Source organism: Lepisosteus platostomus, chromosome 19 (genome assembly GCF_059453375.1).
Source record: "Lepisosteus platostomus isolate fLepPlt1 chromosome 19, fLepPlt1.hap1, whole genome shotgun sequence".
Classification (NCBI taxonomy): Eukaryota; Metazoa; Chordata; class Actinopteri; order Semionotiformes; family Lepisosteidae; genus Lepisosteus; species Lepisosteus platostomus.
The window spans coordinates 5,012,217-5,039,214 of record NC_142629.1 but is presented as its reverse complement, the minus strand read 5'-3'; the positions used below and the strand labels follow the sequence as shown (position 1 = coordinate 5,039,214).

Here is a 26,998-nt window from a genome sequence, read left to right as displayed (position 1 = left end):
AATAAAGTAGTAAAGTGCATGGGAGAGGTGTTCACAAACTGATAAATAAATATTGCACAAACATGGGTTGAAACACAAGTGTCTATGAGTCTGATTAATAGTGCTTTATTATGTAGAAAAATGGTACATTATTTTAATAATTAGAAAAAAACAAGTGAAGGAGCAGTCAACTGATGTCACTGTCCATTCCTGAGGCTGGGTACGGATTCTCCAGAAGCCGTCCCTGAGAAAATACCCACAGCAGTGTAGGAGTAAATCAGAGGGATCAAAGAGAACAACACAGTTTACTACAACAGAGATCATCTTTCCAAAACAACAACTTACAACAATATTCCACATCACATTAGCAATTATAAGAATGAACAGTTGGAGACAATACAAACATAAGATACAGTGATACGCTTGAGACAGAGTATCTGTACAGGTGTATATATATAACGCAATATGTATTTAACAGATATTCAGACCATTATGTCTATCTAGAAATATTAACAGAGTTGTCAGGAAAAAATAATGTTTAAATTATGATGCGAGGGTAAGAACTTTTTAAATAAAGATTAAACCAGCATCTGTATTCTCTCTGTATTCTGTATTCCTGGACTTGCAAAAATAAGTATTAATAATGTAATGACTACATTTTCAACACACTGGTCAACATGTAATCTCTTTCTGTCTTCTAGATCTGTCATATAAACAGTATAGAGCAACAGAGAGAGAAAGACTGGAGCTAAACCAGGTTACTGTTTGATCCAGTTAAATCAAACACCTTTACCCAGCTCTTCAGGTGCTGCTGATTTAAAGAGACCTCATCTACAGACACACTGACCCCTCCAGGACCAAGGCTGGACACCCCTGCTGCAGACACACCGACTGGACCAGGACCAGAACTGGACACCCCTGCAGAGAAACTCACCCTACTGGGACCAAGGCTGGACACCCCTGCTGCAGACACACCGACTGGACCAGGACCAGAACTGGACACCCCTGCAGAGAAACTCACCCTACTGGGACCAAGACTGGACACCCCTGCTGCAGACACACCGAGTGGGTCTCCAGGACCAGAACTGGACACCCCTGCAGAGACACTCACCCTACTGGGACAAAGGCTGGACACCCCTGCTGCACACACACACCGACTGGGTCTCCAGGACCAGAACTGGACACCCCTGCAGAGACACTCACGCTGCTGGGACCAAGACTGGACACCGCTTATTTCCTTTATTGTCCTAGATGGGACATTTGCTTTGCAAGCAGGTAAAAGACAAAACATAATACACAACATGGAAAAAATAAAGTAAACTATGCACTTCATTCTCAAAGCTTCCGTTAAAGATGAGCTCTTGTCCTGCCTACCTCCTTCCTCATGGTTGTGAAGTGGGCGGAGTCACAGACTGTCCAGCTGGTCCTCATGATCTTCACAGCTTAGATGCTCAGCCTTTGGAAAGCTTTTCAGCTTCAATCTTGTTTCTCCAGAAACAGTTAGAAGACGAAGGATTCCCTGAATCAGCTATGAGTTTTCTAACAATATCACTATCATCACCATCATCTTGGTATAACGTATCTGAAACAGAAATAAAATGTCCACAGCAACTAGTGTGCCGTAGCGCCGTGCAGTCATGTGTTCAGGCTAACAACACTTAGCAGCTACAGAAGAAAAGCCCGTCTTAGATTTTTACCAATTAAAGGCGAATACGATTGAATATATCTGCTTGCTAAAAAAATAAATCCTTCCTGTTTTTTAAAGTGCGGAGGAACAACAAGAGTCTCAAAATCCCCGCCCTCCTCACGAATCTCGGAGTTTATTGGGCAAACTGGACCAAGACTCGCGTTTAATTGGGAAAACTTACTGTCAATCAGCAGTAACTTCCCACTAACCAATCATGACATCGCTGGACTCAATCCCAGTGATCTGATTGGCTCTAGATCCTCTCATTCAGTCACAAGAGAGTTTAGACCCCAGTCACATGATCCGGGTGTTTAATATCGCACCAAAGCCTCACTCTTGTCCTGCAAAACAGCCTTTCATAGACTCGTGTATCACCACTGCCGACTGGTGGTCTGTTATCGGAATCGTCTCCTTTTGCTGTACTTCGATCAATGGGTGTAATGTAACATCCAAATAGTTCAGTAACGCTACGAGATTTTCTTAATATCCAAAGAAATCTCCGATATCGAAATATCCCGTGTCAAAACTAGATTTTAGTAGCAACTATATAGTTGCAATAATAAGTTATGATTCATAATTACATTCATCTAAAATTTTAAATGAATTCTTACAAGAGTCTTTAATATAACCCATATATATATATACAGTAGCCTCGGAAAAAACGAAAAACAATTATTTTAACGTTAAAGGATTAAGCGAACAATACAATATTTCTGAATAAGTATTTCGATATTTAAAAGCCGTGCCAACAATGTTAAAAGCGATGGTAGAAGGTGACGTTTACCAGTGTGGCCGCCAGACGGAGACATTGCTACACGTGTCTATGAAGGGCTGTTTTAATGGAGCCCTTTTCAGTCTCCAGCTGTATTCCACTGACCGTGATGTCATTGGTATCTAGTCCAGGTCCTGGCCCTGAGCCACAGTGACACCAGTCTCAGACTGACACCCTCATCAGCTCTGAATGAGCCTCAGAGGGATGTTGTGCTGAAGGTGCCTGAACACTAGTCTCTCTCTCTAATCTTCCTGAACACATCTTTTCATCAAACTAACAGGTTTAGTGTTGTGTGCTGACTGTAATAATGATCTAATCACACATCTTTTGCAGTTTGTCAGTTTCCTTGTTCTTTCCTTTGTCTTTAGATCACTTTTATTTCTTCCTCAATAACCTGTTCGTTCTGTCAACCTTTATCTGCAGGTGGAAATCATCTTATTGCAACTGGATCTCTTTCAGGCACTATTCTGTTAACTGTGCTTCTTTGGCACAGTCCAAAACAGTGTCTCATTTATTTCACACGTTCCTTCAGAAATCTGTCCCTGCCTGTCACACCCATGTCCATTGTTAATTGATTTAAAATAATCGATTTAAAGGGCTAAAACTTAAACATTGGTTCCTTTATTACAAGACTCCTGGGCTTTTGTATCAAAGGACAGACTGATGCCTGACTTTAGTTGGTACTTTGTTGACACTAAACTAATAAAACTCTGCCAATGCAAATCACAGACATGGGCAGCAAGAGATCCATTTCTAATTAAGGGCAGTACCACATCAGTTAAATACAATACAGTGTTGATACAATATAATGTAATTTCTGGCTCAAGACTGACATCATCCAGTCCACACTTTCCCTGCTGTCAAGTCTGGTGGTTGTGGGGTGATTCTCATTAGCAGGGACCAGAGAGACCATCAGACCCAGAGAAACAGGACACCCTGAGACAGAACGGAGTCTGAAAGCAACAGCTCCTACTCGTCTGCTGAACTGACTGATTCCCTTGACGTGGTGATATAATAGTGATCAGAATAATCACTATTTCACTATTCTCGCCCTCCTCCAAATGTATATCTCTGATTCATTCATATTGCCTTCTCTGACCTGTTGCTATGTCTGGCAGAAAACATCATTCAGTCAACAACATCCTCTAAAAAGAAGGGATGTGAAGGAATCACAGCACAGCCCAGGTCTGAAATGGTAATTGTGGAGAAAAGCTTATTTTCTGGAGAGCACTGTAGAACACACACACACACAAGATGCGTCTGCACAGAATTCCAGCTGTGTTACAAAGAGTTTTATAGTCTGAGTCCAGCCATCCTCACTTTGTGTTATAACCTTGAATGAGGGTTTTGGAGGGACCATTAGCAATCATATTGGAATCATAAAAATTTAAAATAATAAAACCTACGACACAGGTACGCTTTTCCTGGTGCCGTTATCCCTGTTTTGGCGTTCTTCCCGAGTTGTCAGGTACAGCAGCTGGTGTCTGTTTAAAAATCCCCCCTAGCCAGGTCAGAAGTAATTACCCCTGGCCAGAGGCAGATTTCTACAATATTTACATGTACATATACGTTTGCAAAAGTTAATGTTGTCTGAAATTTATCACCACAGATTTAAAACTGTAGTATTGAATATATAGAGAGTATATGTTATATTGTTATAAAATAGTAGCAGACCAAATATGTAAATAATAGCCAACATGCACACATTTTTAGTCAATATTTTATTAAACAATAGTTTTAGTGCAGATTTGTTACTTAAAACAATAACGAAATTAACCCGAACTGTTTCTCCAGCAGCCTGAAGCCCTGACAAACAGAGAGTAACTCTGCAGGACGAGGGAACACAGACATCACTTAATCCCGGGATATACCGTGGTTGTTTTCCATGAGTATATTCACTGCCGGCGCTATGATCTTCACCCCAGTTCACAAGTCCTCGTTTCAGAAAAGAGAATCAATGCGCTAATTCACCTAAACCAGGATCTAGAAAATAATCAGGTCTCTCACACGCAGCACAAAGGTCTTTAAACACCAAAATTGCTCACAGTGTCAGACAGCTGACAAGAGCGGCGATCGTGGATGTATATACTGAGAAATCGAATCAAACTCTGTATTGATACACCCCGTCCTTTTTAAAATCACACGTGAAGATACTAACGAAGAAAGAATTTGACTGTCACAAAACGCCACCAGAATACAGAAATGTTCAAATAAAGTTAGGAGGTCGATTTACCTTACTGATTTTTTCACATGTCCACGGTGTCTCTCAGTACGCTGTCCGAAACAGGAAAAGGATTTACAGACAATGAACATTGCAACCTTTCTCATACTCCTCACAGGTCATTTTTAACATTTACATTCCCACCCTTTAGCTAGAAACAGGTGCAGGAAGAGGAGCTCAGCGCCGCCTGTGGTTCACAAGCAGAACTGCAATCCGACTGTATTGTACCGCCCGGCACCAGTCACATCTGGTGAGGAGGTATCGCTTGTTAAAAAGCCGCTGGACTGAGTCCCAGATTGATCTTTTTGCACCTCACAGGAGTCAGAAAAATCCTCATGCAAAAATCCCACAACAAAACTAGAAACCATGAGCTCCATAATTGCTTACACTTATGTAGCACTTTTCTAGACACTCCACTCAAAGTGCTTTACAGGTAATGAGGAGTCTCCTCCACCACCACCAGTGTGCAGCCCCACCTGGATGATGCAATGGCAGCCATACTGCGCCAGTAAACTCCCCACACACTGGCTGTCAATGTGGAGGAGAACAGTGATGGGGATCATAGATAGAGAATATTTGGAGGCCATGATTGGTAAAGGCCAAAGGGAAATGTTCGAGAAATGCCATGGGGTTTTTTTAATGACCACAGAGATTCAGGACCTCAGTTTTACATCTCGTCTGAAGGACGGTGCCTTTTTTTACAGTATAGTGTTCCCAGCACTATACTGGGTCATTAGGACCCACATAGACCGCAGGGTGAGTGCCCCCTGCAGGCCCCACTAACACCTCTTCCAGCAGCAACCTTGCAACATGATTCTTGTGGATTTTGTAATGAAACCAAATGTGCAAACAATTGCTTTCTCATGAAATGTTCATTTCACTGTTACCTGAAACACTGTACAGGACTGAAGAGCTCTACTCTGGCTCTGTCCAAGGTGCTGATTGTATAGAGGAGCCCCACACTGTCTCTGCCCATGAAGCTCTATACTACTCTGCCAGTCTCCCTGCCCGAAGATCACCCAACTACATGTAACCATTAAAACTGATAGGTTTAATGTTTGAACTAATCTTCATTTCAAACAGTGTCGGTAAAATACAGTTAACATATTACATGTAGGGTCAAACAGATGTGCAGGATATATCTTGAAAAAGTCAAGAAAGCAGAGGGAAAAGTAAGTGTTCTAAAGTGAGTTTTGAAACAGAAATGTAAAATTTCCTACAGACTTGCAGGTTCTTTCCAGTAATGAGCACTGGGACACAGTTAGGGGAAATAGCACAGTAGTGAGTCACACTGGACACAGCAAGAAACAGCCCGGACATCTTCACACAGTCTTTATTATCTCGAACACAAAAACACAAGGGAATTTAAAATACTCAACTGAAACAGGTTTACTTTGATGAAGGAAGAAAAAGACAATTATTTAAAAATTTAAAAAATGCAATAAACGGTGGCAAAAAATTAAAGGAATGAAACCCCCATTTTGCTGTACAACTGTTTTCTCAGCCGTAGAGAACAGAAGGAGTGACAGTGGGAGTATCAGTGGAGAAACAAGAGACCAGGATCGTCTCCAGGAATCAGCAGAGGAGTCCCGGCAGACACACTGTCTCTCTCCCACACATTATCTTCTCACTCCGAGCTTCTCTCCCTCTTACTCAGGACAGACGGGGGGAAAATTCACACTCTCCCAGGATCGCCCTCACAGATAAAGGGGACTTTATCTTCACAGTTTAACTCCCACGCCAGTATCCAGAGGCACAGTTCCCAGAGTATTCCTTATTAACTGTGATCCTGTGAGAGAGACGGAGATCAGAGTCACTGAGCCAATCTGGTCACCTCAACACACCAGCCCCTCTCTCTTCATCTCCCCCTGCTGTCTTGGTGAAGACATTCTTGTGTAACCTGTGATGTTATTTGTCAAATACGAGTTCAAATGAACTTTTCTCTTTGATGAATGATATTTACTCAATAGAGTTCCCTATCCAGTGTGACACATAAGTAGAGAGAATTCAGCACACAGTTAAAGACACTGAAAATATAGTCAGCGTGACTGAAACACAATACAGTCAGTGCAGTGATTCCACAACAGTACAAAATAAACACTCCAACAGTAATGTATATGTCAGTGTGCTCCTGATTACTGCAGGTTTTAATTTTTATTAGATAATGTGTGTTTAGTCTTATTACTTTATGACATCTTCTCTCACCAAACTCCCAGAGTAACTAACTGAATTACTTCTGATTCTGCACCTTAGTAAAAAGTATCTTTGCTTTGTGTAGAAAGATGGCCAACCTGTTTCAGTCCATCTTCCTTTAAAATTGTGTCTTAAGAAGTGTGTGTCAGAGCTGTAGATAGACGGGCTATGTGAGAGAGAAGAGAGAAGAGACTCAGAGCCGAATTTGACTGTTGATGCTGTGTTGATGCTGTGATGTGAATTGATCTACTTTGTCAGTGTCTGACTGTGATGCATTGAGTCCCCAGATTTGTCTGTAATGTCCCACCTGCTTGGACTGACTATGGTTTCATTAGAATTTTGTCCAGTCTCAGATCTGAGAAAAATTTCAGTAACACACAATAATATTAGACATTATTTAATATACACTGTCTATAATGTGTGTGTTTAAAATTGTGGTTGTATAATGACTCATAAAATCCCCAGTCAATATTCAGATAAGGTCTGTAATAGTGACCCAACACCACCATTAAAACTGTTTTGCTACAAAACAGTAACAAGTGGGTCTGACAAAGTCATAGCACAATACACTTACACTTGTTTGTACTTGGAGTCGTCTACTAGACTTCCCAGGAGCTCCTGTAGAGACACATAGAGCAGGTCAGATCACCCTGGACACCAACACTCAATCCAGCTGGGCCTCAGGTCAGCTGTTATTGGGGAGGTGTCAATTAAAGAGCACACCAGCACAAAGACACACTGACACACCCCCAGGCAGGTATATGACTTGAACCAGCCATAGAGACAGTACTCAGACAGCCTGGACAGATACCAGACTGCACTGGGCGATGAAGAAATTCACAGGCTATTGAATACATTACTAAACACCCTGTATCAGACCAACAAAACAGGCGTAGATATGGCAGCACAGAAACTAAAACTCACAGACTGGCATTAAAAACAAAGCTAAAGAGAATAAAATTTAAAAAAAAACACCAATAAAACAAAAGGAAAAGAAAATGGTTCGATACAGAGAGCAAAAACACCAGTAAAGCACTTTGAAAACTCTCAAATAAAAAACAAACAGACAACAACAACACAACACAGATCTGTGCCTCAGTTACTGCAAGATGGTAAAATATTACACGCTGTCAAAAAGAAACTTAACACACACACAGAGGCAAACAGCTTGCAGAAACTGAGGAATTATTAAAGCAAAGCCGCTTCTGGGAGAAGTGGAACACTTTATATAAATCACAAGCAGCAGAACATCCAAAACAATGCAACAATCTTGCAAACATATTTTGAAAATCTTCCAAGGCTTCCCAATACAAATAAATCATACTAAAACATCATATGTGAAAAACTAGTTACTGCCTGGCTGTAAAATGTGTTCTTTTTGCCTATGCCTATCAATGGCATAAAAAGTAAATAAACACTCTGCTTGTTATCAGCTTGCCCCTTGCAATCTAGAAAGATTGTTTTTATAGCCTACAACACCATAAATAGTCCTCTAGCACTGACTGAAATTCACTAATAATAGAACTAATGGAACTTTTGGTCTTATTTGTAAGATTTGATCATCATTTTCTTTTGGAAGATAACCATGTCAGGGCCCGGCTTTACAAAGTCTTTTTGTAAAATGTGTTTTTTGTCTTTGTTCTCCCAGTTTCAGATTTTTATCCAAAGTAGTAGACACATTGAAGAAACATTAATGTGCTAGTTCACGTTTGAAAAACTGACATTTGAAGACAGAAAATGAAAATAATTTGTTGGGTTTTTTTTTGTTTTTCTTTTGCGTATTTCTTTCAAGTGTGTTCTGAGCAAGAGATACTGTTTAAAACATCTGATGGTTCAGACCTGAAGCCCAAGGGTATGCTTCACTTTAAGTGCTGAACCAGGCCTCTATTGTCTATACTTATGAAGTTATTACAAAATGTTTACATGGACATGATTCCAGGTGGAAATTGCTTCTGGAGGTCTATGACACACAAGTGTGTTAATTAAGGAGGTTTTTGTAAATGGACGAATGATGTGTTTTAGACTTTGCAGGCATGCGATTAAAAATTTAGGCAACAATTATTGTGTCACCGAAACTAAACTGAGTTTTAGGCCATCTAATTTTAAGATTCAACGGTGAGAGCCAATTAAAATCATTCTGGTCTTACTGGAGATAGAGATATTTGTTTAATTGTAAATAATTTTGAGCTAGCCTCAACTGTATATCTTCAAGACATTTGATTAGTGTTGAAAGAGCAATAAGGGGATTACAGATAGATCTACGTATTTTCAGTATAACATTGGAAGTCGATACTGGGATTTCTGTTGCATCAGGAGGACAAGAGTCTTCTGCCACATACTGGGGTCAGTGACCTCTGTTGCATCCTGGGATTAAGTGACCTCCGGCTCATCATGTCCATAGGCGGCCTCGGTCGCTTTCTGAGTTAAGTGATTTTCCTTACAGCACAGGGTGAAGTGACCTCCACCAGTCCAAACTGGCAAATAACTGCTGACGTGTCCCAAGATCTGCAAGGTCCCAAAGTTAGGTGACCTCTGCATCCCAAGATCAAGTTACACCTGCTTGATGTGCTCTTCAAAGTGATATATGGGAGTGGTGGTGCTGGGAAAAGCTTTTCTCACAAACTACATTTTACTCCTGACATAAATAAATCTTGTACATGGGAGCACTGAGAAAAATCTTAGAGCATTATTTGGAAAGTAAAGCATTATGCAAACCTAAGATCCTCTAAATTAAAAGATCTACATTAGAAGGTGGCATTTGACCACCAGGTGGAGACAGAGCAAAACAAGTCTATTAATCAACGTATCAAAGCACTTTATCGACATTTCAGAAAGGCACTAGATACACTTTCTATAACAGCCATTAATTAACATTAATTCATGTAACAATCTTTATTCTACTTTTGTTCTTTTAAACGTAACACCATTTTTATTTTTGATGAGAAATGTATTGTTTGTAGCAAGAGAAGCAGTTCTCATATTTCTAGAATGCTAAACTAGAACACAAAGCTGTACAGCTTTAAAAGAAATTGTAGTGGTATACATCATCACATGTAAAATAAAAGGAAAATGGAAAAAAGGGAAGGTTTCTGAAATAATTTTTAAAAATTCTTCTTTACTCAATTAGTTCCTTAGCCAGCATGACATACAGTTACAAACAAGTATTACAAAGAGTGGATAAACAAAGCAAAAATAATTAATTTGAGAGAATCCAACAAAAAACAAAATTACAGTAGAGAAGCAGAAATATTACACCACCAAGCAGCTGGTGTTGACTTGGCAGGAACAGCAGCAGCCAGTGAAGTCTGAGCCACTCTGGCTGATCCTCCTCAGAATAAAAACCCAGGATAGAAGTTTGTAAAAGGATGGATATAAGACCAGGACAGAAGCAAATTCTGTCTCTAGCAGGGAAATAGACTGTGGCCAAGTCATCCTAAAACTGCAAACTGAAAACAGTACTTGCAGACATTATCAGCCATGTCAACTGAGGAGAAAGTAACACTAAATAAGCTCTTAGCAGTGATTGGAATATAATTACGTGCATCAGTATAGCACTTTCCAAAAGATTCCCAACGTGATTTACATATAGGAAAAGACCCACTTCATCCACCGTTTACTAAGGAAAAAAACTACAATAAGGACAGAAGGCACATTAAGAGTAGAGGTGAAATCAGATTTGAAACCATGGCAAAGGATTTCTAGAACCAGCCCCTTCTAATCTACTTAGCAAGGACAGAAGGTGTGATCAGACGTATCACTTGTTGAGCACACTTTTTTTGTTTTGCATTAAGTGCACTTCCCATTAACCAGCAAGCACATCCCAGTCCCATGCATTGCTATGGGACTGCTGTTGTTGCTGGAAGGAAACGAAGTGGACAAGAAGACCCTCCATCTACATTCGAGTTTATGCTCATGAGGTCCAATAAAAGAAGGTGAGGATGTCAAACGACATAATTAAAAACCAACACAAGCACGTCAACTCGAGACCGACTCAAACGAGTCCAACACTGACAAAAAAAAGTATGGAGCGATATACGCTTTCCAGACTCATTTATTTCATATCAGGTGTTAAAAGGACAAAAACATTGCCTGCTCATGACTGTTCTCAACATATTGTCAATAAAAGTTCTAAATGAAGATTTTACATCAAAACAAAGATAACAAAATACCTTATGTCTTCTTTTTTTACTCTTGTGGTATAGTATATGTAGGAAAATCTGCAGACGATTCCAGGGAAACATACATACAACCACAGATTCAGCTAAACTTGCTCTTTGAACTTAGTCATAAATGTACATACACATATATAAGCATTCAAAAAACATATATAGGCAATATAAAAGGTAGTATCACCAAAACATAAGCTAAATGTCAAGCTGTGTGTGTATACATTACACTGTTAATACAATGCTTTATGGTATAAAAGAGGCATTGTATGTGGTGTACTGCTTTGGTTAAATTATGAATTCTAAATATCCATGAGCACATAACTATATTTGTTTGTAATTAATATGTACAATGCATTTTAGAAATATGATCCTTACTGTCCCGTGATAGGTGGGTTGTTAGTCGATGTGGCACATTAAGAGAGGAGGAGACATTAAGGAGGAGAGGCCCAGTTTAGGGGGTTACGGACAGTTTTGTGGGTGTTTGTACTTCAGGTGCTTATGATAGGTGAGAAAAAGCATAGAGGAAGCTTCTTGTGGGTCAAGGGTCAGACAAGGGAAAGATGTTATATTATTCAACAACATCTGTTGAAGCTGGAGTGTGCAATAGGGATCACCTTTGCTAATGTAGAGCAGGGATGTCCAGTCCTGGTCCTGAAGGCGCGGTGTCTGCACGTTTTCAAGGTCTCTCTAAAGCAGCAAAGCCTGAAGAACCGGAGAAGCTAATAAATTGGCCCAGTTCATTCGGGAACCAGCTTGTTTATTTTAGAAGCTGTGCTGGAATGAAAACCCATAGATGCATTAAGATAAGATCAGATCACTTTATTGGCCATATACAATTTCTTTTATTAGGAATGTGTCTTTTTTCACATCCCCCAGCTTGCTCTCCGTGAGACACACAGACAGGGAGAGAAGCTGGGGGCCATTAGCCCCCCAGGCCTAGGAATGGATGCCCCTGATGTAGAGTCTATACTTAATTTATTGCTGAATCTGATGATCCATTTACCAATAATAACCATTGCAGTTATTTAATGGTTCTTCTTCTTCTTCTTTTTCACAGCCTTAGTCCCAGACTGTCCTGGGGTCAGCTGCTTTGGTTGCTCTTCTCCATTTGTCTCTGTCGAGCACATCTTCCTCACTCACTTCACATACCTCCATATCTTTTCTCACACAATCTATCCATCTCTTTCTAGGCCTGCCTCTTCCTCTGTTACCTTCCACCTCAAATTCCATTACCCTCTTTGTTACTTCCTCAACGTCCCTCCTCATGATATGTCCATACCACCGTAACCTCGCTTCTCGCATCTTCTCAACCACATCCACCATCCTACATCGTCTACGGATTTCTTCATTTCTGATCTTATCCTTCATTGAAATCTGCAGAATCCATCTCAACATCCTCATTTCAGTTCTTCTCATCAAGTTCTCTTCCCTCTTTCCAACTGCCAAGCATTCAGCTCCATATAGTAATACAGGTCTAATCACAGTCTTGTACATTTTGCACTTTAACTTTCTGGGAATAATAACCATTAAATGCAGTTCACGTTTGCACCATATAAACTTTAATCTGTGGCTGTCCTGTTTTGTTAAAAAATAAATTATGAAACAGACTGTAAGGGGAATAAATAAGACTACAAAAAGGATATTAGGATGAGGAGTGAATGTTCATATACCCCGTTTCTTTAATTGCAGCATTTACTATGTAATATGTTTGAGCGTATTTGTTTATCAAGGTTATTACTTCATTAATCTCGGCGGTTTCATCTTAAAAACATATGTGACATTTGTGCAAGTGATAAATTGAAAGACTTTTCTTTTTACAGCAAGGCTGAAGAGAATGATCGTTTATTACCAAACACAGAGTATGACCCACTCTAGCCCCAGGCCAGCAGGTTCAGATTATGCTGGAGTCGAAACTGTTACGCTGCATCAATTATGAGAGATACAGAGGCCACATACTCAATCCCACCTCTCAGGAGAGCTCACTCTTTGACACCATTACCTCAGTGAGGAAGCCTGTGACAAACATAAATAGAGGAACTGATACGCTTGGCTTGCCCCCAACATCTGACAATTAATCTAAAAGCATTTGGGATCCAGTGGATGTGTAGACAGGGTGTCACAGTGGCACAGTGGTTAGCATTGCTGTCTTCCTTGGTATAAGCAGCTTAGTCAGGGTTCAGAGGTCAGCGATACTGCCTTGTATAAACAAACTCGCCTCATGATAAAGTATACGGAATAGATTTGATTTCAAATAACTTTTCCAGATATGCTCTCAAGCTTCATGTTTTTTTTCCCCCTGGTAAAATTGATCTTTTAGCCTGCTTCGTCGGGGGCAGCACATTGTATTGGCTAAGCCTTTGGACAAAAGCCTGAGGTGGTGTGGGTTCAAGACACTGCAGTTGTACCCTTGAGTGTGGTACTTGACCCCAGATGCTCGGTTCAGCCTAATATAACTAAGGACCAACGCTGCTGTTGCCGAGGGTAACCCCCACAATAGACCAGCGTCCTATGTTTTGTCATACTTAAAACCTGTTCCAGTCTTTGGTCATTATTGAGAAGTTCAGCTAAAAAGAAAAATATATTCCAATCATTTACAAATAACCTACTGGCTACCAGTGCCTATTAAAAACCATAGGTAGAGATATTGGGATACTTGTTTCACTATTTTACTAAAATGGTTCAGATTTCAGGGACTGATTCAATCATAAGAACAAGGTTACTTCTCCAAAAAAGCTGAAAAACCTGGGTTCGTTTCAGACTCACAACATGTCTATCCAAGACTATAAGAACACAAGGAGCTCCATCTTTTTGTGATTATTATTAAAGAATACATTAAGCAATTTTATGAGCTTAGTATTATCCAAAGAAAAAGGTATTGTGTATTAAACACGATGTCAACAAAGTTCCTTTCCTGAACAAAAGTTGTAAGGGAAAGGAATTATCCAACTAGTGACAGAGTGATCTGTTTCTGACTCACAGGAGACTTGAAGGTCCAAAAAATGATTCACAACATATCATTACCTCATATAGCACATGGTTTGGGAAAATCTAAGATTCACAAGAAGTATAACAAATTTGGGCTGACTCAATCAGTCATTGATGGAAATGTTTAGCTCTTAAATTACATTTAAGTAAAATAATGGCACGCAAGGTTACTGCTGACCATTTTACTTCATGCTGGTTTCATAGATTTCCATCTATTTTTGCTCCCTAAAATCAGCTTTTTATATCTGATAATGAGTAGCGATAACTTAATGTTAAAGATGGGGCAACTGGCATCTTGTTAATATAGTAACCAAAGCATAATTTTCAAGATCCTTCTTTTATTTCTTGAATGTGTCTAAATCTAGTGATTTCCTGCGTTGAGATGAATCTGAACCCTCACAAAATAAAATTGTTTTCCCCCTTCCCAAGAAAGAAGATAGCTGCCCAAAGTCATTATAAACGACATTTCTAAAGAGGTCAATTAGAGCACGTACAAGGAGACTGATTTAATCTCAAGTTAGAATAACTTAAAAGGAGAATGAGAGCCTTTAATTCAATATTCTCATGGCCCGTGTGCCCCTGCACAGTGTGCCACCTGTCCGATGGCGAGGATGAAACACATGTGTGTCAGGGCAACGCCAGATGTTTTTCCCATCACCTGACAGCTAGACAATCTGATCAAACACCCTGTGCTTCCAGGATGGGGATATGGAATTTCTAAGGCAATTGAAAACGTCTGGTCCATGAAGGGTGTGGAGAATCTAATCTGCGTATCACATGGTTTCTGATCTCACATTTCAAAGGGTAAGTCATGATTCAAGGCCCATGCTGATAAATACTGACTGAAGGAAAACCCATAGAACACAGATGTTTACAAATGCAATACAATTGTTTTTTTTATGTATAGAAGAAAAGCTGTGCTTTGGCTAAAACTGCTCTTTTTCATCTGTCTTACACTTTCAGTGCTGAAAAAGGAATAACAGAAACATAATATAATTTTGTGCATAATGCATTCCAAATATACCTACAGTGCTCTCCAAAAGAATTGGCTAGCAAAGATGAAACTTATATTTGCTATAAAGTCAAACAATTTGCATTTGTGAAGATATTATTATGAATGACAAATGTGTATCGTACTTTATTTTGTGTAAGTCCATGTATTAATTTGGATCATTTTAGAACAAAAGCGTATTTTGTGTTCAACCCGATGATTTCAAGTGACCATAAGTACAGGGACACATTCACTTTAAGTACGTTCAGAGTGAAAAGCAATGAAATATTTAACTCTTTGCTTTTGACACAGTAACTGCATGACGTCTGAAACGAATCAAGCTCACCAAACTCCTCCAGCAATCAACTAAGAAGCTTTGCTCAAGTCACTTAACTATTTTTGGGGTGGTTTTAACAATTTGTATACAGAAAAAGACCAGTATTGTGGACCCACATTGTAGATACAGTCATTATCCTGGTGAAGATATTCTTTTATATGCTGTTTAGCAATGTCCCTGACTCCCTCAAACTTTGTCTGCCAAAGGATCATTACTGATTTCATTTTGGGGTAAAACTGGCATATTTAATTTTTTTGTTACCCAAGACTACTTTTTTTTGCACAATGTTTTAAGCCAGAATTTTAAATGAGCTCACCTAATTTGCCTTGCAGTTCTAAAAGTTCTACTTCTCTTTTCAGCATGGATTAAATGTACTACTTGTTCCTGACGCAGCTACCCACCTGAACTACTGTTAAATTATGTTCAAATAATATAGAAAAAGGCTTATTTTTCGTTCTGAATTAAGATTTCACAATAACAGCAAGCGTAAACTTACTCAACTCAAACCTTTTCCATTTTATGTACTCCTATCTCTCTGTTGTGTGCAGATGCTATGTTCAATAACATGACAGGACAGTATATTGTTGCTTTGGCATGATTTCATGTATTAGTATCGCAGGCATCACAAGAGAAGGATGAAAAAATAGCAAAACAATTTTGTTTATGAGTGCATTACAAGAATGCCTACAATAGCCTGTATAGTCCACAACAGAAAAAAAAAGAAGTTGGAAGAAAAAACATAGCAAATTAACTGGGCAACCAAATGTTAAACAATTTAGTTTGAAAATAAGAATAAAACAAAATAATATTTCACCATCAAGAAATTTTGTCTTTACAACAAAAAAATTAAAGGGCATCATATATGACAAATGTTTTCACAGGAGTATAAAGAATTTCCTATTTCCTCCTACAAATGCGAAAACAAAACCAGCAGAGACATTCATTTGATTATCATTTGTGGTAGAAGTCACAGCCAATATAGTCACTTCATTGATTAAGCAAATTAATAATGGCCTAATAACTTTTGCCTCTTTTACAAAAAAAAACCTCTGGTCTCACACCCCCGAACAGTACGTCACATATCCTGTTCACTCTCAGGCACAAAAATCTTGATACAGTATCAATGATTCACCAATCCCACGCTGATACAATCTTGCCAAATGGGTCATTTGTAAAACAAATGATTGTCTTCTTTCCTACGAAATAGGAAAAAAAAATGATTGGGGACACCCTTGTGCTTTTGGAGAGCTCTTGAAATGTAATCCTATCCACAGAACAAAAGACGTTTGCAGCCCACTGCGTGGAAAGGGGCTCTTTTCTTAACCTCTGTATTCTCAAGGGTCCTGAAATGCAATCTGCTTTCAAACTGGGCTGTTTGAGTAGAAAGTCAGAGAACCACTGTTCTACTTGTCCTACAACATTCTTCAGGTCAGCAGAGATGAGAAATATTGCTGGGTTGCATGGACAATCACATATCAAATATATCAAAAACTACCTAATGATTCATTCTTTAGATCTGTGGGAAAAGAAGGACTGCGACTAGGAGTGAGGTATAGATAAAGAGATACAGAGATTTTGTACAATTACACAATCATTCACTGTGCCAGCAATTAAACTGTCTCCAAAATATCTAACATTCGGTTGCCACTGTAATTCAATCATAAGGCATCAGCAATGTGTTTTATAGATGCGGCTGTTATTTTGTAAATGCATTTTACAGACCGCTGGCTTCTGTACGTCTAAGCACACGTGGGGGTAGGTCAATAGTAAAGTGAAAAATGTGATTTATCTCCTATATCGCCAACACCAATAAAATTAGAAGGCGAATCAGTGATGACACTAAGATCCCTGTGACAAAGCAGGAACGTGTCAGGTATCAGCTCCACATCAGTTTATCAAGAGGTCAGTATCTTAGGACATTAGGTCAGTATCTTTTTTTCAGCATGGAATTAACCTATTACTTGTTCCTTTGCAGCCTATGCATGCTGACGCAGCTACTCACCTGAACTATCTTAGGACATGACATTTAAAGTGTGTGGGGACTGTGCTGAGAAAAAAAACTGGATGTACAGTACAGAAACTGCCACAAGAGCTTCAATATACAGTAACTAGATGTGGCATTTGAGTGAACTTAACAATATTGCACCCTTTCACTGAATGGTCTGCCTGACATAATGTTTGGCTGAGTTGTGTCAAATCCCAGACTATCATATCCTATAAACTGAGAAAAAAAGACAGTGGAGCAGAGAGAATCTTTTTTTTTTTATCCCCAAGGGGTAATTTGTTTTACAGCAGCAGACAATACAAAGAAAAACCCAAAATAACACACCAAGACATGCGCAGGAGAATAATCTGTTAAGCAGACTATAAATGAGAACTGAAATATGTTTTATTTTTCGATTGTGAAATCCGTATCTGCATTTTGAAAGGAGTTATTGGAATTCAATAAACAAGGGGTGTGTAGGGTCTTCTAGGATGGAATATGATTGATGCAAGACTCGAGAACACCACGATTTATTATTAGATGAATGATTCATGATTGCAAATGTCCATTAGCATGCTTGTGCTTTTCTGTTAAACATTGTCAATTAATATGTTTTATTTATGTCACTGTTGCTTATAGTTCTTCATAAGCTTTTCTTATTAAAAAAATGTTTCTCCTTTTACTAATGTACATTAGAGTTATGGTGGCGTCGGATAAATATGTTGATTAGTCTTGAAAAAAAACAACCATTATAAAGTCTGTGTACAAAGGAAAGTGTTACACTCAGTTTGGGCATAAGCACCACTTATTTGAACACGTCTTTGAAAAGTTTAACTTGAGCACCATTATAAATTAACTCACAATTGGGATATCATAATTTGGTTGCAATCCAAGCTGCCTTGCATTGCTGTTAAACATCTGTTTTAGCTTTGAGAAAAAAACGATTTCGTTTTTACAAACTGTAAACTGGACACTTACCTTTCCCTATGAACAATTCCTTTGTTCATAAAAACAAATAAGGAGAAAAGAAGACCCAACCTTTTGACTTTTATGCGTGTAAAAGGGTATGCTGCTACATGAGAGACAAGAAAAAGAGTTAAGCTCCTCAAATTCCCCTTTGCCAAATTGCTGGGAAATTCAAGTTTGCGACACTAGACCACAGTGCAGTCATCCTGAGATTCGGCGCCAAACTAAATTTTGGTCATTTTCCAGGTCAGTTGCATGGTTAGAATGTGGAATTGCTTTTACAAATTGAGACTAATTACTGTATTTAACTTTATTTACTATACTTGGGAAGCTCAGTATCATTTAAAATAGAAAGGGTTTAATCATCCAGATGTGAGACAACGTTTTGCTGCAGTCAACTGAGATGAGCCAATTGCAGTGCATGAAGCACCATCGTCCTTTTTTAAAACAATCAAATCTGGATCATTTCTACATATTCATACCTATTTATAGCTGGCAAAGTATCAGTTCTGGCTTCCATTACAAGCCTACTATTTTCAGCATAAAATATGAAACTAACACACAAATCCAGTTTTACTATTGGTTTGATACCTTTATCCAATAAGACTATTAACATGTTTAGGTGTAACCATAAATGTAAAGGAAACTGTAAAAATTAAAAAGGGTTGTCTGGTAAATTACAGGATTAAACATAAATATAGTGTATCTTATTGAAAAAAGTCAGTAGAAATACAGGTTCAAAATATCAACTGTAGCAATACAATCATGCAGTAATTCAATTCAAGCTTTATTGTCCCCTAGGGGAAATCTGTACAGTAGGACTGTAACTCAGGAAAATCTGCAGTATGCTATGACTAATAGTTCTTATTGGTATACCAAATGGTGCCTGAGGGGTGGAACAATTCAATAATTACAACAAAGTCGTTAATCAGTCTACAGTTTAATGTGCCAGCATAATTAAATTCCATTTGCTGTCATCTGAGATATTGTGTATGCATGGCTCTAAATGAAATTACTCTGAATAATTGGACATTTAAATTACTTTTAAATGGCTATGACTATACTTCAAATGTTACAATGTATCATATACACCTTTTCCACCCCTTGCTTTTGTTGCCTCCAGACATGCATTCATAATCGTTTGTGCAGTGCTTGTGAAGCACAGTCCAACTTTGTTGGCTTCCTCCTGACCAAATGTTTTTTTGCTTGTGAATATCAGGGCTTTTGGAAGTTTGAAAGGTTTCTGAAAATGCACACAGAACTAGGCTGCTCCTGAGCCCTGCCCCAGCCCAGAAATCCACAGGGACACCCTAGAACGTTACCATGTTCACCACGGTCATCAAATCACAGACAGCTCCAAATATTTACACAGCCGTTAGACTGAAAAGATGCAAGCCATTGATTTGTGGAAACAGAACTTTAATTTATTATTTCAAGACAGAATTAAGAAATTTGGTGTGTAATGTAGCATGGAAAATATCTGCTTTCCTCACAAAGAGAGTTTCCTGCTCTGTCACAGGCCTTCAGAAATGGCATTACATGCAACAGTGGTGCCCTGAATAGACACAATGGTGATTCTAGGGGAAACATATAGTTCTCTGCACATACAGTGCACATATGTCTCCACAACCTCAGGGAAGATTACATTTCTATGTGCGTTTACACCTTCTCAAAGGAATAGTATAGAAAGTAACCAGAATAATCAAACATATTTAAAAAAAATACTTACATACGATAAGATCATTTTAACACATCATAACTTCATGACTTTTTCTGGTTGTTTTCCAATGGATTACCTATGTGGCCAACTCATGTAAGTGAACTTGAGCATGAGAAAGAGAAATAGGATGATGAGATACACAGCAAAGCAAGAACTACGATTTCTGTTTCTCATGGGTTAACCATGGGAGGTAAACTCAGAGATAAAAACTTTAAGCAAGCTGAACATTCTTTATATTATCATGTACAGTACAAGTGGTCTATAGTTTTATTTTTATTGGAAATACTTGCTATGTGGATCATGAAAAAACATTTGCCTGATAATAATGTATATTAAGAATATACATTATTAAAAAGATTTAAAAGACTTCACTTGAGATGGCATGGCATAATGCACCCATTGCTTGACATCTCCCCGGCTGCCCTGAATTGGATGAAGCACTGAGATGCACTGATTTATCAACTGAATTACTTAAACAGGCCTATTGGCCATTGGCACTAAATAAGAATATAATTTAAGCTGTTGTATTGCAATTCCATTAGCAATCATGATTCTTGTGTCAAAGCAACATCTTTCTTCTGAATTTATTTTCAGATTTTTAATATGTTTTGCTACTTTTAAAAAAATGATTTACAACCTGAGACTTTTAAAATCAGCGTGTTAACTTTGAGACCCCGATGTTTTCTTCCAATGGAAATTTTCAGACGTTTATTTCAAATAGACTCTGGTAGAAATAATAGGGAGTGGAATATCCAAGGAATGTTTTGTTTCTGCTGTAGTGTTTAAATGGGTTCTTTCGGGTTTTTGAAAAAAAAAAGAGGCTTTCACTAAAGAGAAAGTAAATGAATTCATAGGATAATATTTTTAGGGCATGTCTGACAGGAAGCTCTTCTGTAAAACAATGCGGACCTCCTGTTATCAGTAGTTGTACAGGAGGATAGTGCAACGCCCAGAACATCCTCAATGAAGGGCAGGACCCAGCGAGGTCAAACACCTTTTCTCTGTACCACACGCCACACAATCTTGTTTTGTAACTCCTAAAATAATTATTTATAGATTTAAGAATTTTATTTTGCTGGGACAGTACAGTCAAATAAATGGCTTTCTTCTCACAAGTTCAAAGAAAAAAAAAACACTATTTACTAAATAATAACGTCCTGTCAGGTTCTTTCAAGGTAGTGTTCTTTAAATGTCCTTCAGAAGTCTCTTTTGAGTTTGCGTTTCTAAAACATCAAGATTTTAACTACTGTAATATTCCTTTCAGAGACAATCTACATGAAGATTAATTTCCATTTCCATTTGAAATATCATATTTACAGTCTTTATTGCTGCAAAGCTTTGAAACTTTTAATGAGTTTCTACCCACTGTAAATTATAAAGCTGAAAAAGAGCCTAAGAAATGCAAAATTCTTATCTATAGACATTGTTTGCTACCAGTTTTCAAAACAAGTACAATTTAATTCAATGAAAGCATTGAAAAATACCATTTGGTTGTTTAACCATAATAAAAAGTATAAACTTTCTGCATCATAAATACAGTAAAACTAGACTAAATGCATACATATTGTTTTATCTTTTACGAACTTGTAAGAAAATTTGATTTTTTAACAATATATAATATAGTAAAGGCTTGAATCATTTAGGCTTCATTTTAAGATGAAAAGAGCCATGTTTGATGGAAAACAAAACAGAAGCTTCAGTCGTAAAGCATTCCCATCAGAAACCTTGGACATTTCACAAAAATCTCATCTTCTGCCATGTAGAAACTCGCTTTTGCTGATTAAATCTGTTTTCTTTGTACTAAACAAGTGGAAAGTTTGACTTGTTCTGTAAAATCCAGGGTTAAAAGCTCATGGAGATGAATACGCATTACTTTGAGGTACCCCCAAAATAAACAGTTTTCTTTAATGTTGCAGTCAATCTTCTGTTATCAAACATAAACGGATATCTTATTTTGTGAGAAAGACTAGCTACATTATTCATATTATCAGTCTTAACAGAGACTGGGAACATTTTCTGACAGCGCCATTGTGTAGGATAAACCATGCTGATAAGCATACAGATGTGGTTGGTTTTTAAGGAGTTACTTCAATTCCACTAAATAGAGAGAAAAACCTCTGTATTTAAGCAGTGGAAATGTGCGAAGCAATGACTGACCACGTTCTTTTGTAAAGTGGAGAAGAGGGCTAGCATGTTTAACTTTAATTGGGCACTTTTCAAGTCTCTTTTAGTGTTTTAATTTTCTGACAAAGCAAAGAGATTAGACGTTCCTTGGCTGCTAACCAAATGAAACAATATTCCACCAATTCCGTTTCGCATGACTAATGTGTGTCCTCCAGGAGATGTTATCATTACTTCTGCAACACCACTCTTTGTGGAACCCTACCCCCAAAGAGTGAAAGTTCATGGCTCGCATGATTGCAAAACAATTGTTATTTCCTCTTTAATTACGGCAATTTTCATTGGCTTGAGGACATGCCCCACCCTGGGTGGCTCAAGAGGAAGCAAGCAAGAGGTTGCTCTGAGCCTGTCCTGATTTTTAGGGCTGTCAGCCTCTCCCATAGTCTGTTCTGATTTCTGTACGCTCTGCGGAGAAACACCTTTTATAGACACAAGCATCTCCGGGTGCACACATTAACTCATTAATTTGAGAAATGATAACTCTTTTACAGCTGTTAAATCTTGACTTTCGACTTATCCGTTTAGTCATGCTTTTAATTAGTGTTTGCCTTTCATCCCTTTTCTGGTTTTATGTCTATATCTTTATTTTTTCTGTGTATTCAGTCATTAGTTTGATTTTTTTGTTTTGTTTTACCTTGTAAAGTGCCCCAAACGCTGTGGGTGTATATGGGAAATGAAATACATTATTTTAAATCCTTACTGTAAGGACACTCAGTAAACAGCAGCCCCTCTAAATGAGTTGCATATTATTTAAAAGTTGTTTGCAAATGTTGTAACATACGGGCTCATTCTTGTGTGTATTGATCAGTTTTAATTACAACTAATTACAACAAGTGACATTGATAAGTTTGCCATTTTATTTCATTATGCAATACTTAGTAGGCATTCTGTATTGAATATATTAAAACAGGATGGCCTTGGTCACTGCAAACACATATCTCTACTTCATAGAATCTTCTGCCTTTTCATACAGAAGTGAAAAGCCAATTTACTGTCTTAATTCTGTTGCAGTAGCAAACCAGTATAGAGAAGTCGTTCAGGTGGGTAGCTGCGTCAGCATGCGTAGTCTGCAAATGAACAAGTAGTAGGTTTATTCCATGCTGAAAAGAGAAGAGAGAAAACACAAAGTTTCAGCTGTGAAGCCTTCTTCAGATGAAGAAGGCTGAAGAAGACTCCACAGCCGAAACGTTGTGTTTTTTCTCTTCTCTTTTCAGCATTTCCTTTTCTGTTACTTAAATGAAAAAAAAAAACAGATAGGAATAACAATCTGTTGTTTTTTTGTGATTCAAAGACAAGAGCCAAGGGTATCAGTGGGGAGTGGACAAGTCTTCATTCTGAGTTTATTTTTTATGTGGCGCAATCTTAGATGTTGAGTTCATTTAGGAGAAAGACATAATATACAGTAAAGTGGATAAATTGGTGAAGATTCTGTTAACAAAAAGATCCTTTAACAAATTCTTTTGGGTCTTTTTAAAGTTCTGCCTCCCACTCAATACGTTTTTTTTTCCATTTTAATAAACTGAAGCCCAGATGACGAAGCATGTGACCCAAGCAGATTTGTTTTCTGGATTAAAGTAAAACTGTATCTGAATAGATCAAAAGGCTTGCAGCACCAGGCTCAAAGGCTGATGTCATGTAATGTCAATGAAGCATTCCAATTCCCAGTAATTAACAGAGGATTTCAGCAAATCACAGTATTAATAGTGCAGAATACATATATATATATAACATCAGAACAGAATAAGAATTTTTTAAGAGCTTAATATTTATATAATGCACTATAATATAATATAATATAATTTATATAATGCACTATTACATTGAGGGTGTGGTCAGACAACAGTAGTTTTCACTGTTCCACTATATTTGAGAAAAAGTCTGCATGAAGTATTTTACATCTTGTTTTAAAAGTGAAATTAAAAATATTTTAATTGCCTTTTTTAACCCCATTTGTTATATATCATTATTTTATTCTTTAATTTTATCTGTAAAGATTTTTCCCTTGAACTCCAATTTCTTCCCACCTGACAGAGAAATGCTGCCTCGGTTAACTTGTGCTTCTAAATTGTCCTGTCATGTCCATCTCATCCTTGGAAGAGACTGGTTTCCCATCCAGTGTGCAGTCCTGCTTTGTTGTCTGTGTCTCGGAGATGGGGAGGCTACAGGGAATACAGGTTTCAGATAAAGGATGGATTCTCTCATGAACTCAAATAGAAAAACTGAAATCAATAGAATTCAGCTACCTTTAACCTTTGAATCTAGGCATGAGTCCAGCCTATGGACAAGTTATTGTCCTTTACTGGCTGTAAAAGACAGCAGCAAAACTGTATTCATCTTCCAAGCCGACTGCTTAAGAAACAAAAGACATTGCCGTAGTCTTATGACTTTATGTATACCAGCTTTTCATCCTTCACTGCACCCTAGAATAGAGGGACCTCAATAAAGATTGGTCTTTTTTGCCCCCCTTGACAAGCTATGTCAAACTGTGCTCTCCCGTTCTCTCTTTCTGCAGTCTCTCTCTCTCTCCATATCTCTCCCTGGTGAATAAACACATAGCTATAACTAAAAGGGCAATAAACTATCTGCCTTTGTGAAGCTGCAGACTTGTCTACTGCCTCCTGCCTCTACTTTGTCACCATCCTCTTTGCTGAACTGGGTTTTGGGGCCGATAGTATGAGTGGTGAAGACTGTAAAAACTAAAGATTACAACAGTACCTAGAATATGTTTTATATATATTATACTTGTATTACAAATCCCAAATGTTTCACTAAATGTGCATGCGTCTGCCTTAATCTTTCTCACTAATTAAAGATGCCTTTGGCTCTTATTTAAACAGACAATTTATTTTCAAACCCAAAGATTTAACTTATACTAACTTTAAAACAAATAATATAATTTTAGCTATTGTCTTTTCTGCTGCTCAGACGTTGGAGGCAGACCAGTGGTGATGCCTTCTCTTTATAAGAGGAGTCTTCTGCATAGTCTTCAGAGACTAGTTTTGTATTTCAGTGCTTCAAAACACTGTTAAGTGATTTACCACTGAGCCACTTGATCTTTTAGACACCATATGGGGGAGAGCAGCACCCTTTCATTGACTGATAAAGCAGAAAAAGACAGAAGTATTGAATCATCATAATAACATGATTAAGGTGTTCCCTGCAGATGTCAAGACTGAATTATAGAAAGTCTATCCAGAAGTTGGCATCAAGCTATTTAGCTACTCCCTTAATGTGGCTTCCTTTAAAATCTTTACCTGAACTTTTAATTATATATCCTTCTCTAGAGAATATGCAGGATTTTCATCCTTTCCAACAATATTAACAAAACAGGATGCTGTAGTAAGATAACTGCATTTATTAATTAGCATGGCATTTACAAAGAGGAAATGATCCTCCCCAGGCCTAGTCACTTCATGGAATACAAATATTTCCATTCTTGCAATGACGGACTTAGTAGATTTTACTACTGTACTTCTTATCCAGGCACAATGATACTTTAGTAGTTTCTTGTAAGTAGTATACTACAGGTGGGTAGCTGCGTCAGCATGCGTAGGCTGCAAAGGAACACAACATGGCTTCTTTTGCTTTGTACACAGATGGTGAGCAAATAGCAAATAGCGATTTCACAAATGGAAACAGTTTCCATCTGGCGAAATGGCCCGCAAGCTCTTGAAAAAAAGTCCTCCTGGTGGACTGAGAAGGGTTTGACAGGGGTTATGCCTTATTTGTCTTCAACCTCACTCTGGACCAGAAGAGAACCCATCATTATTCACCCATTAAAACAGGCAGCCAGAGAGCAGAAACCCAGCCTCCACCCACCCACCACTGTTAACCTTTTTGACAACAAAATTGAAACTGATACATAGAAGCCACCAAGCCCCCCACGACTTCAGTTAAAACTTAGGAAACAGTTTGTGATCATAAACACCAGGCAGCTGGAAAACATTCCGACAAGGGAACCCTGTGTGCATCTTTTCTGGTTTCCTAGCAACGTGCTCCCAGAAGAGAAACTGAAGAGAAGACCACTGAGTTCGATAGTAAACACACGCACCCATTATCAGCCCGGACAGGGTGGGGTCAGAACTTACCTGACAGCTGGGGGAAGGAGCTGAGTTTTTGAGAACTTCAAGGGCTCTTCGCCCAGTGTTCTTCCCCAAGAGCATCGTGGACTTTTTAAACAGAAATTCAAATACCACATTCTGTAACAACAGACAGTTGCTTTCAGTGCCATGTGGCCAACACCACATCTATTTTTTACACCAGAGGTATAAAGGGGTATTTAGAAATGTATTCTGCTAATTCTGTAGAATTGGCCACTGGTATTCTGTAATTCTGTAATTCAAAATGACTGCATGGTTGAAACATTTATGAAAAAACATCTTTGTGAGAGACAGAGCCCTTCACATCTGTCTAAACCATTTGAAAATATGAATGTACTATTATGCGTATGATTACGCAAATTTAAATTGTGTCATTTAACTCTGTTTTGTGACCTATATTGCTAACGCAACACAAGGGTTACCAGTGGCTTTCGGAACAAAAAGAATATTGTTGTGCTTATACGAAAAATTGATTCAGGCTGCAAACCCTACACTAGGATTTGAGAAATGACATGGTATTTTTCACAGTCTGATACCTCATGCTAGCTGCAGAAGCTAAAAGTGTTTTCCAGTAATGTTTCAATAAAACTGTTTCTGCGTTTTCATGAAAAGGGTGCATGCACAAAGATCCAGGTGTAGAACCAGAGTGTTAACCGGGTGTCAGAAATTACCTGCCTGTAGAAATAAAGTGTTTTATTCATTAACCAACTAGA

At 38.2% G+C, this 26,998-nt stretch overlaps 2 long non-coding RNA genes across 3 annotated transcripts in view; both read right to left on the bottom strand.

Annotated features, from left to right (window-relative positions):
• Positions 1 to 83: 83 nt before the first annotated feature.
• On the bottom strand, positions 84 to 4,831 carry LOC148644948 (uncharacterized). Of its 2 annotated transcripts, none has more exons than XR_015928419.1 (2): positions 1,354 to 4,831; positions 84 to 1,242 (listed from the first exon to the last, which is right to left on the bottom strand). It is a non-coding gene; the product is annotated as an uncharacterized LOC148644948 (long non-coding RNA). The 2 variants fall into 2 exon arrangements; XR_015928420.1 differs by having other exon boundaries at positions 84 to 1,166.
• Positions 4,832 to 5,978: 1,147 nt separating this feature from the next.
• The window catches only part of LOC148644946 (uncharacterized), a 66,498-nt gene continuing 45,478 nt past the window's right edge, over positions 5,979 to 26,998 (bottom strand). The window contains exons 2-3 of the long non-coding RNA XR_015928469.1: positions 7,427 to 7,470; positions 5,979 to 6,448 (exon numbers count right to left, since the gene is read on the bottom strand). This is a non-coding gene — a long non-coding RNA (uncharacterized LOC148644946). The remainder of the gene's footprint in view (positions 6,449 to 7,426; positions 7,471 to 26,998) is intronic.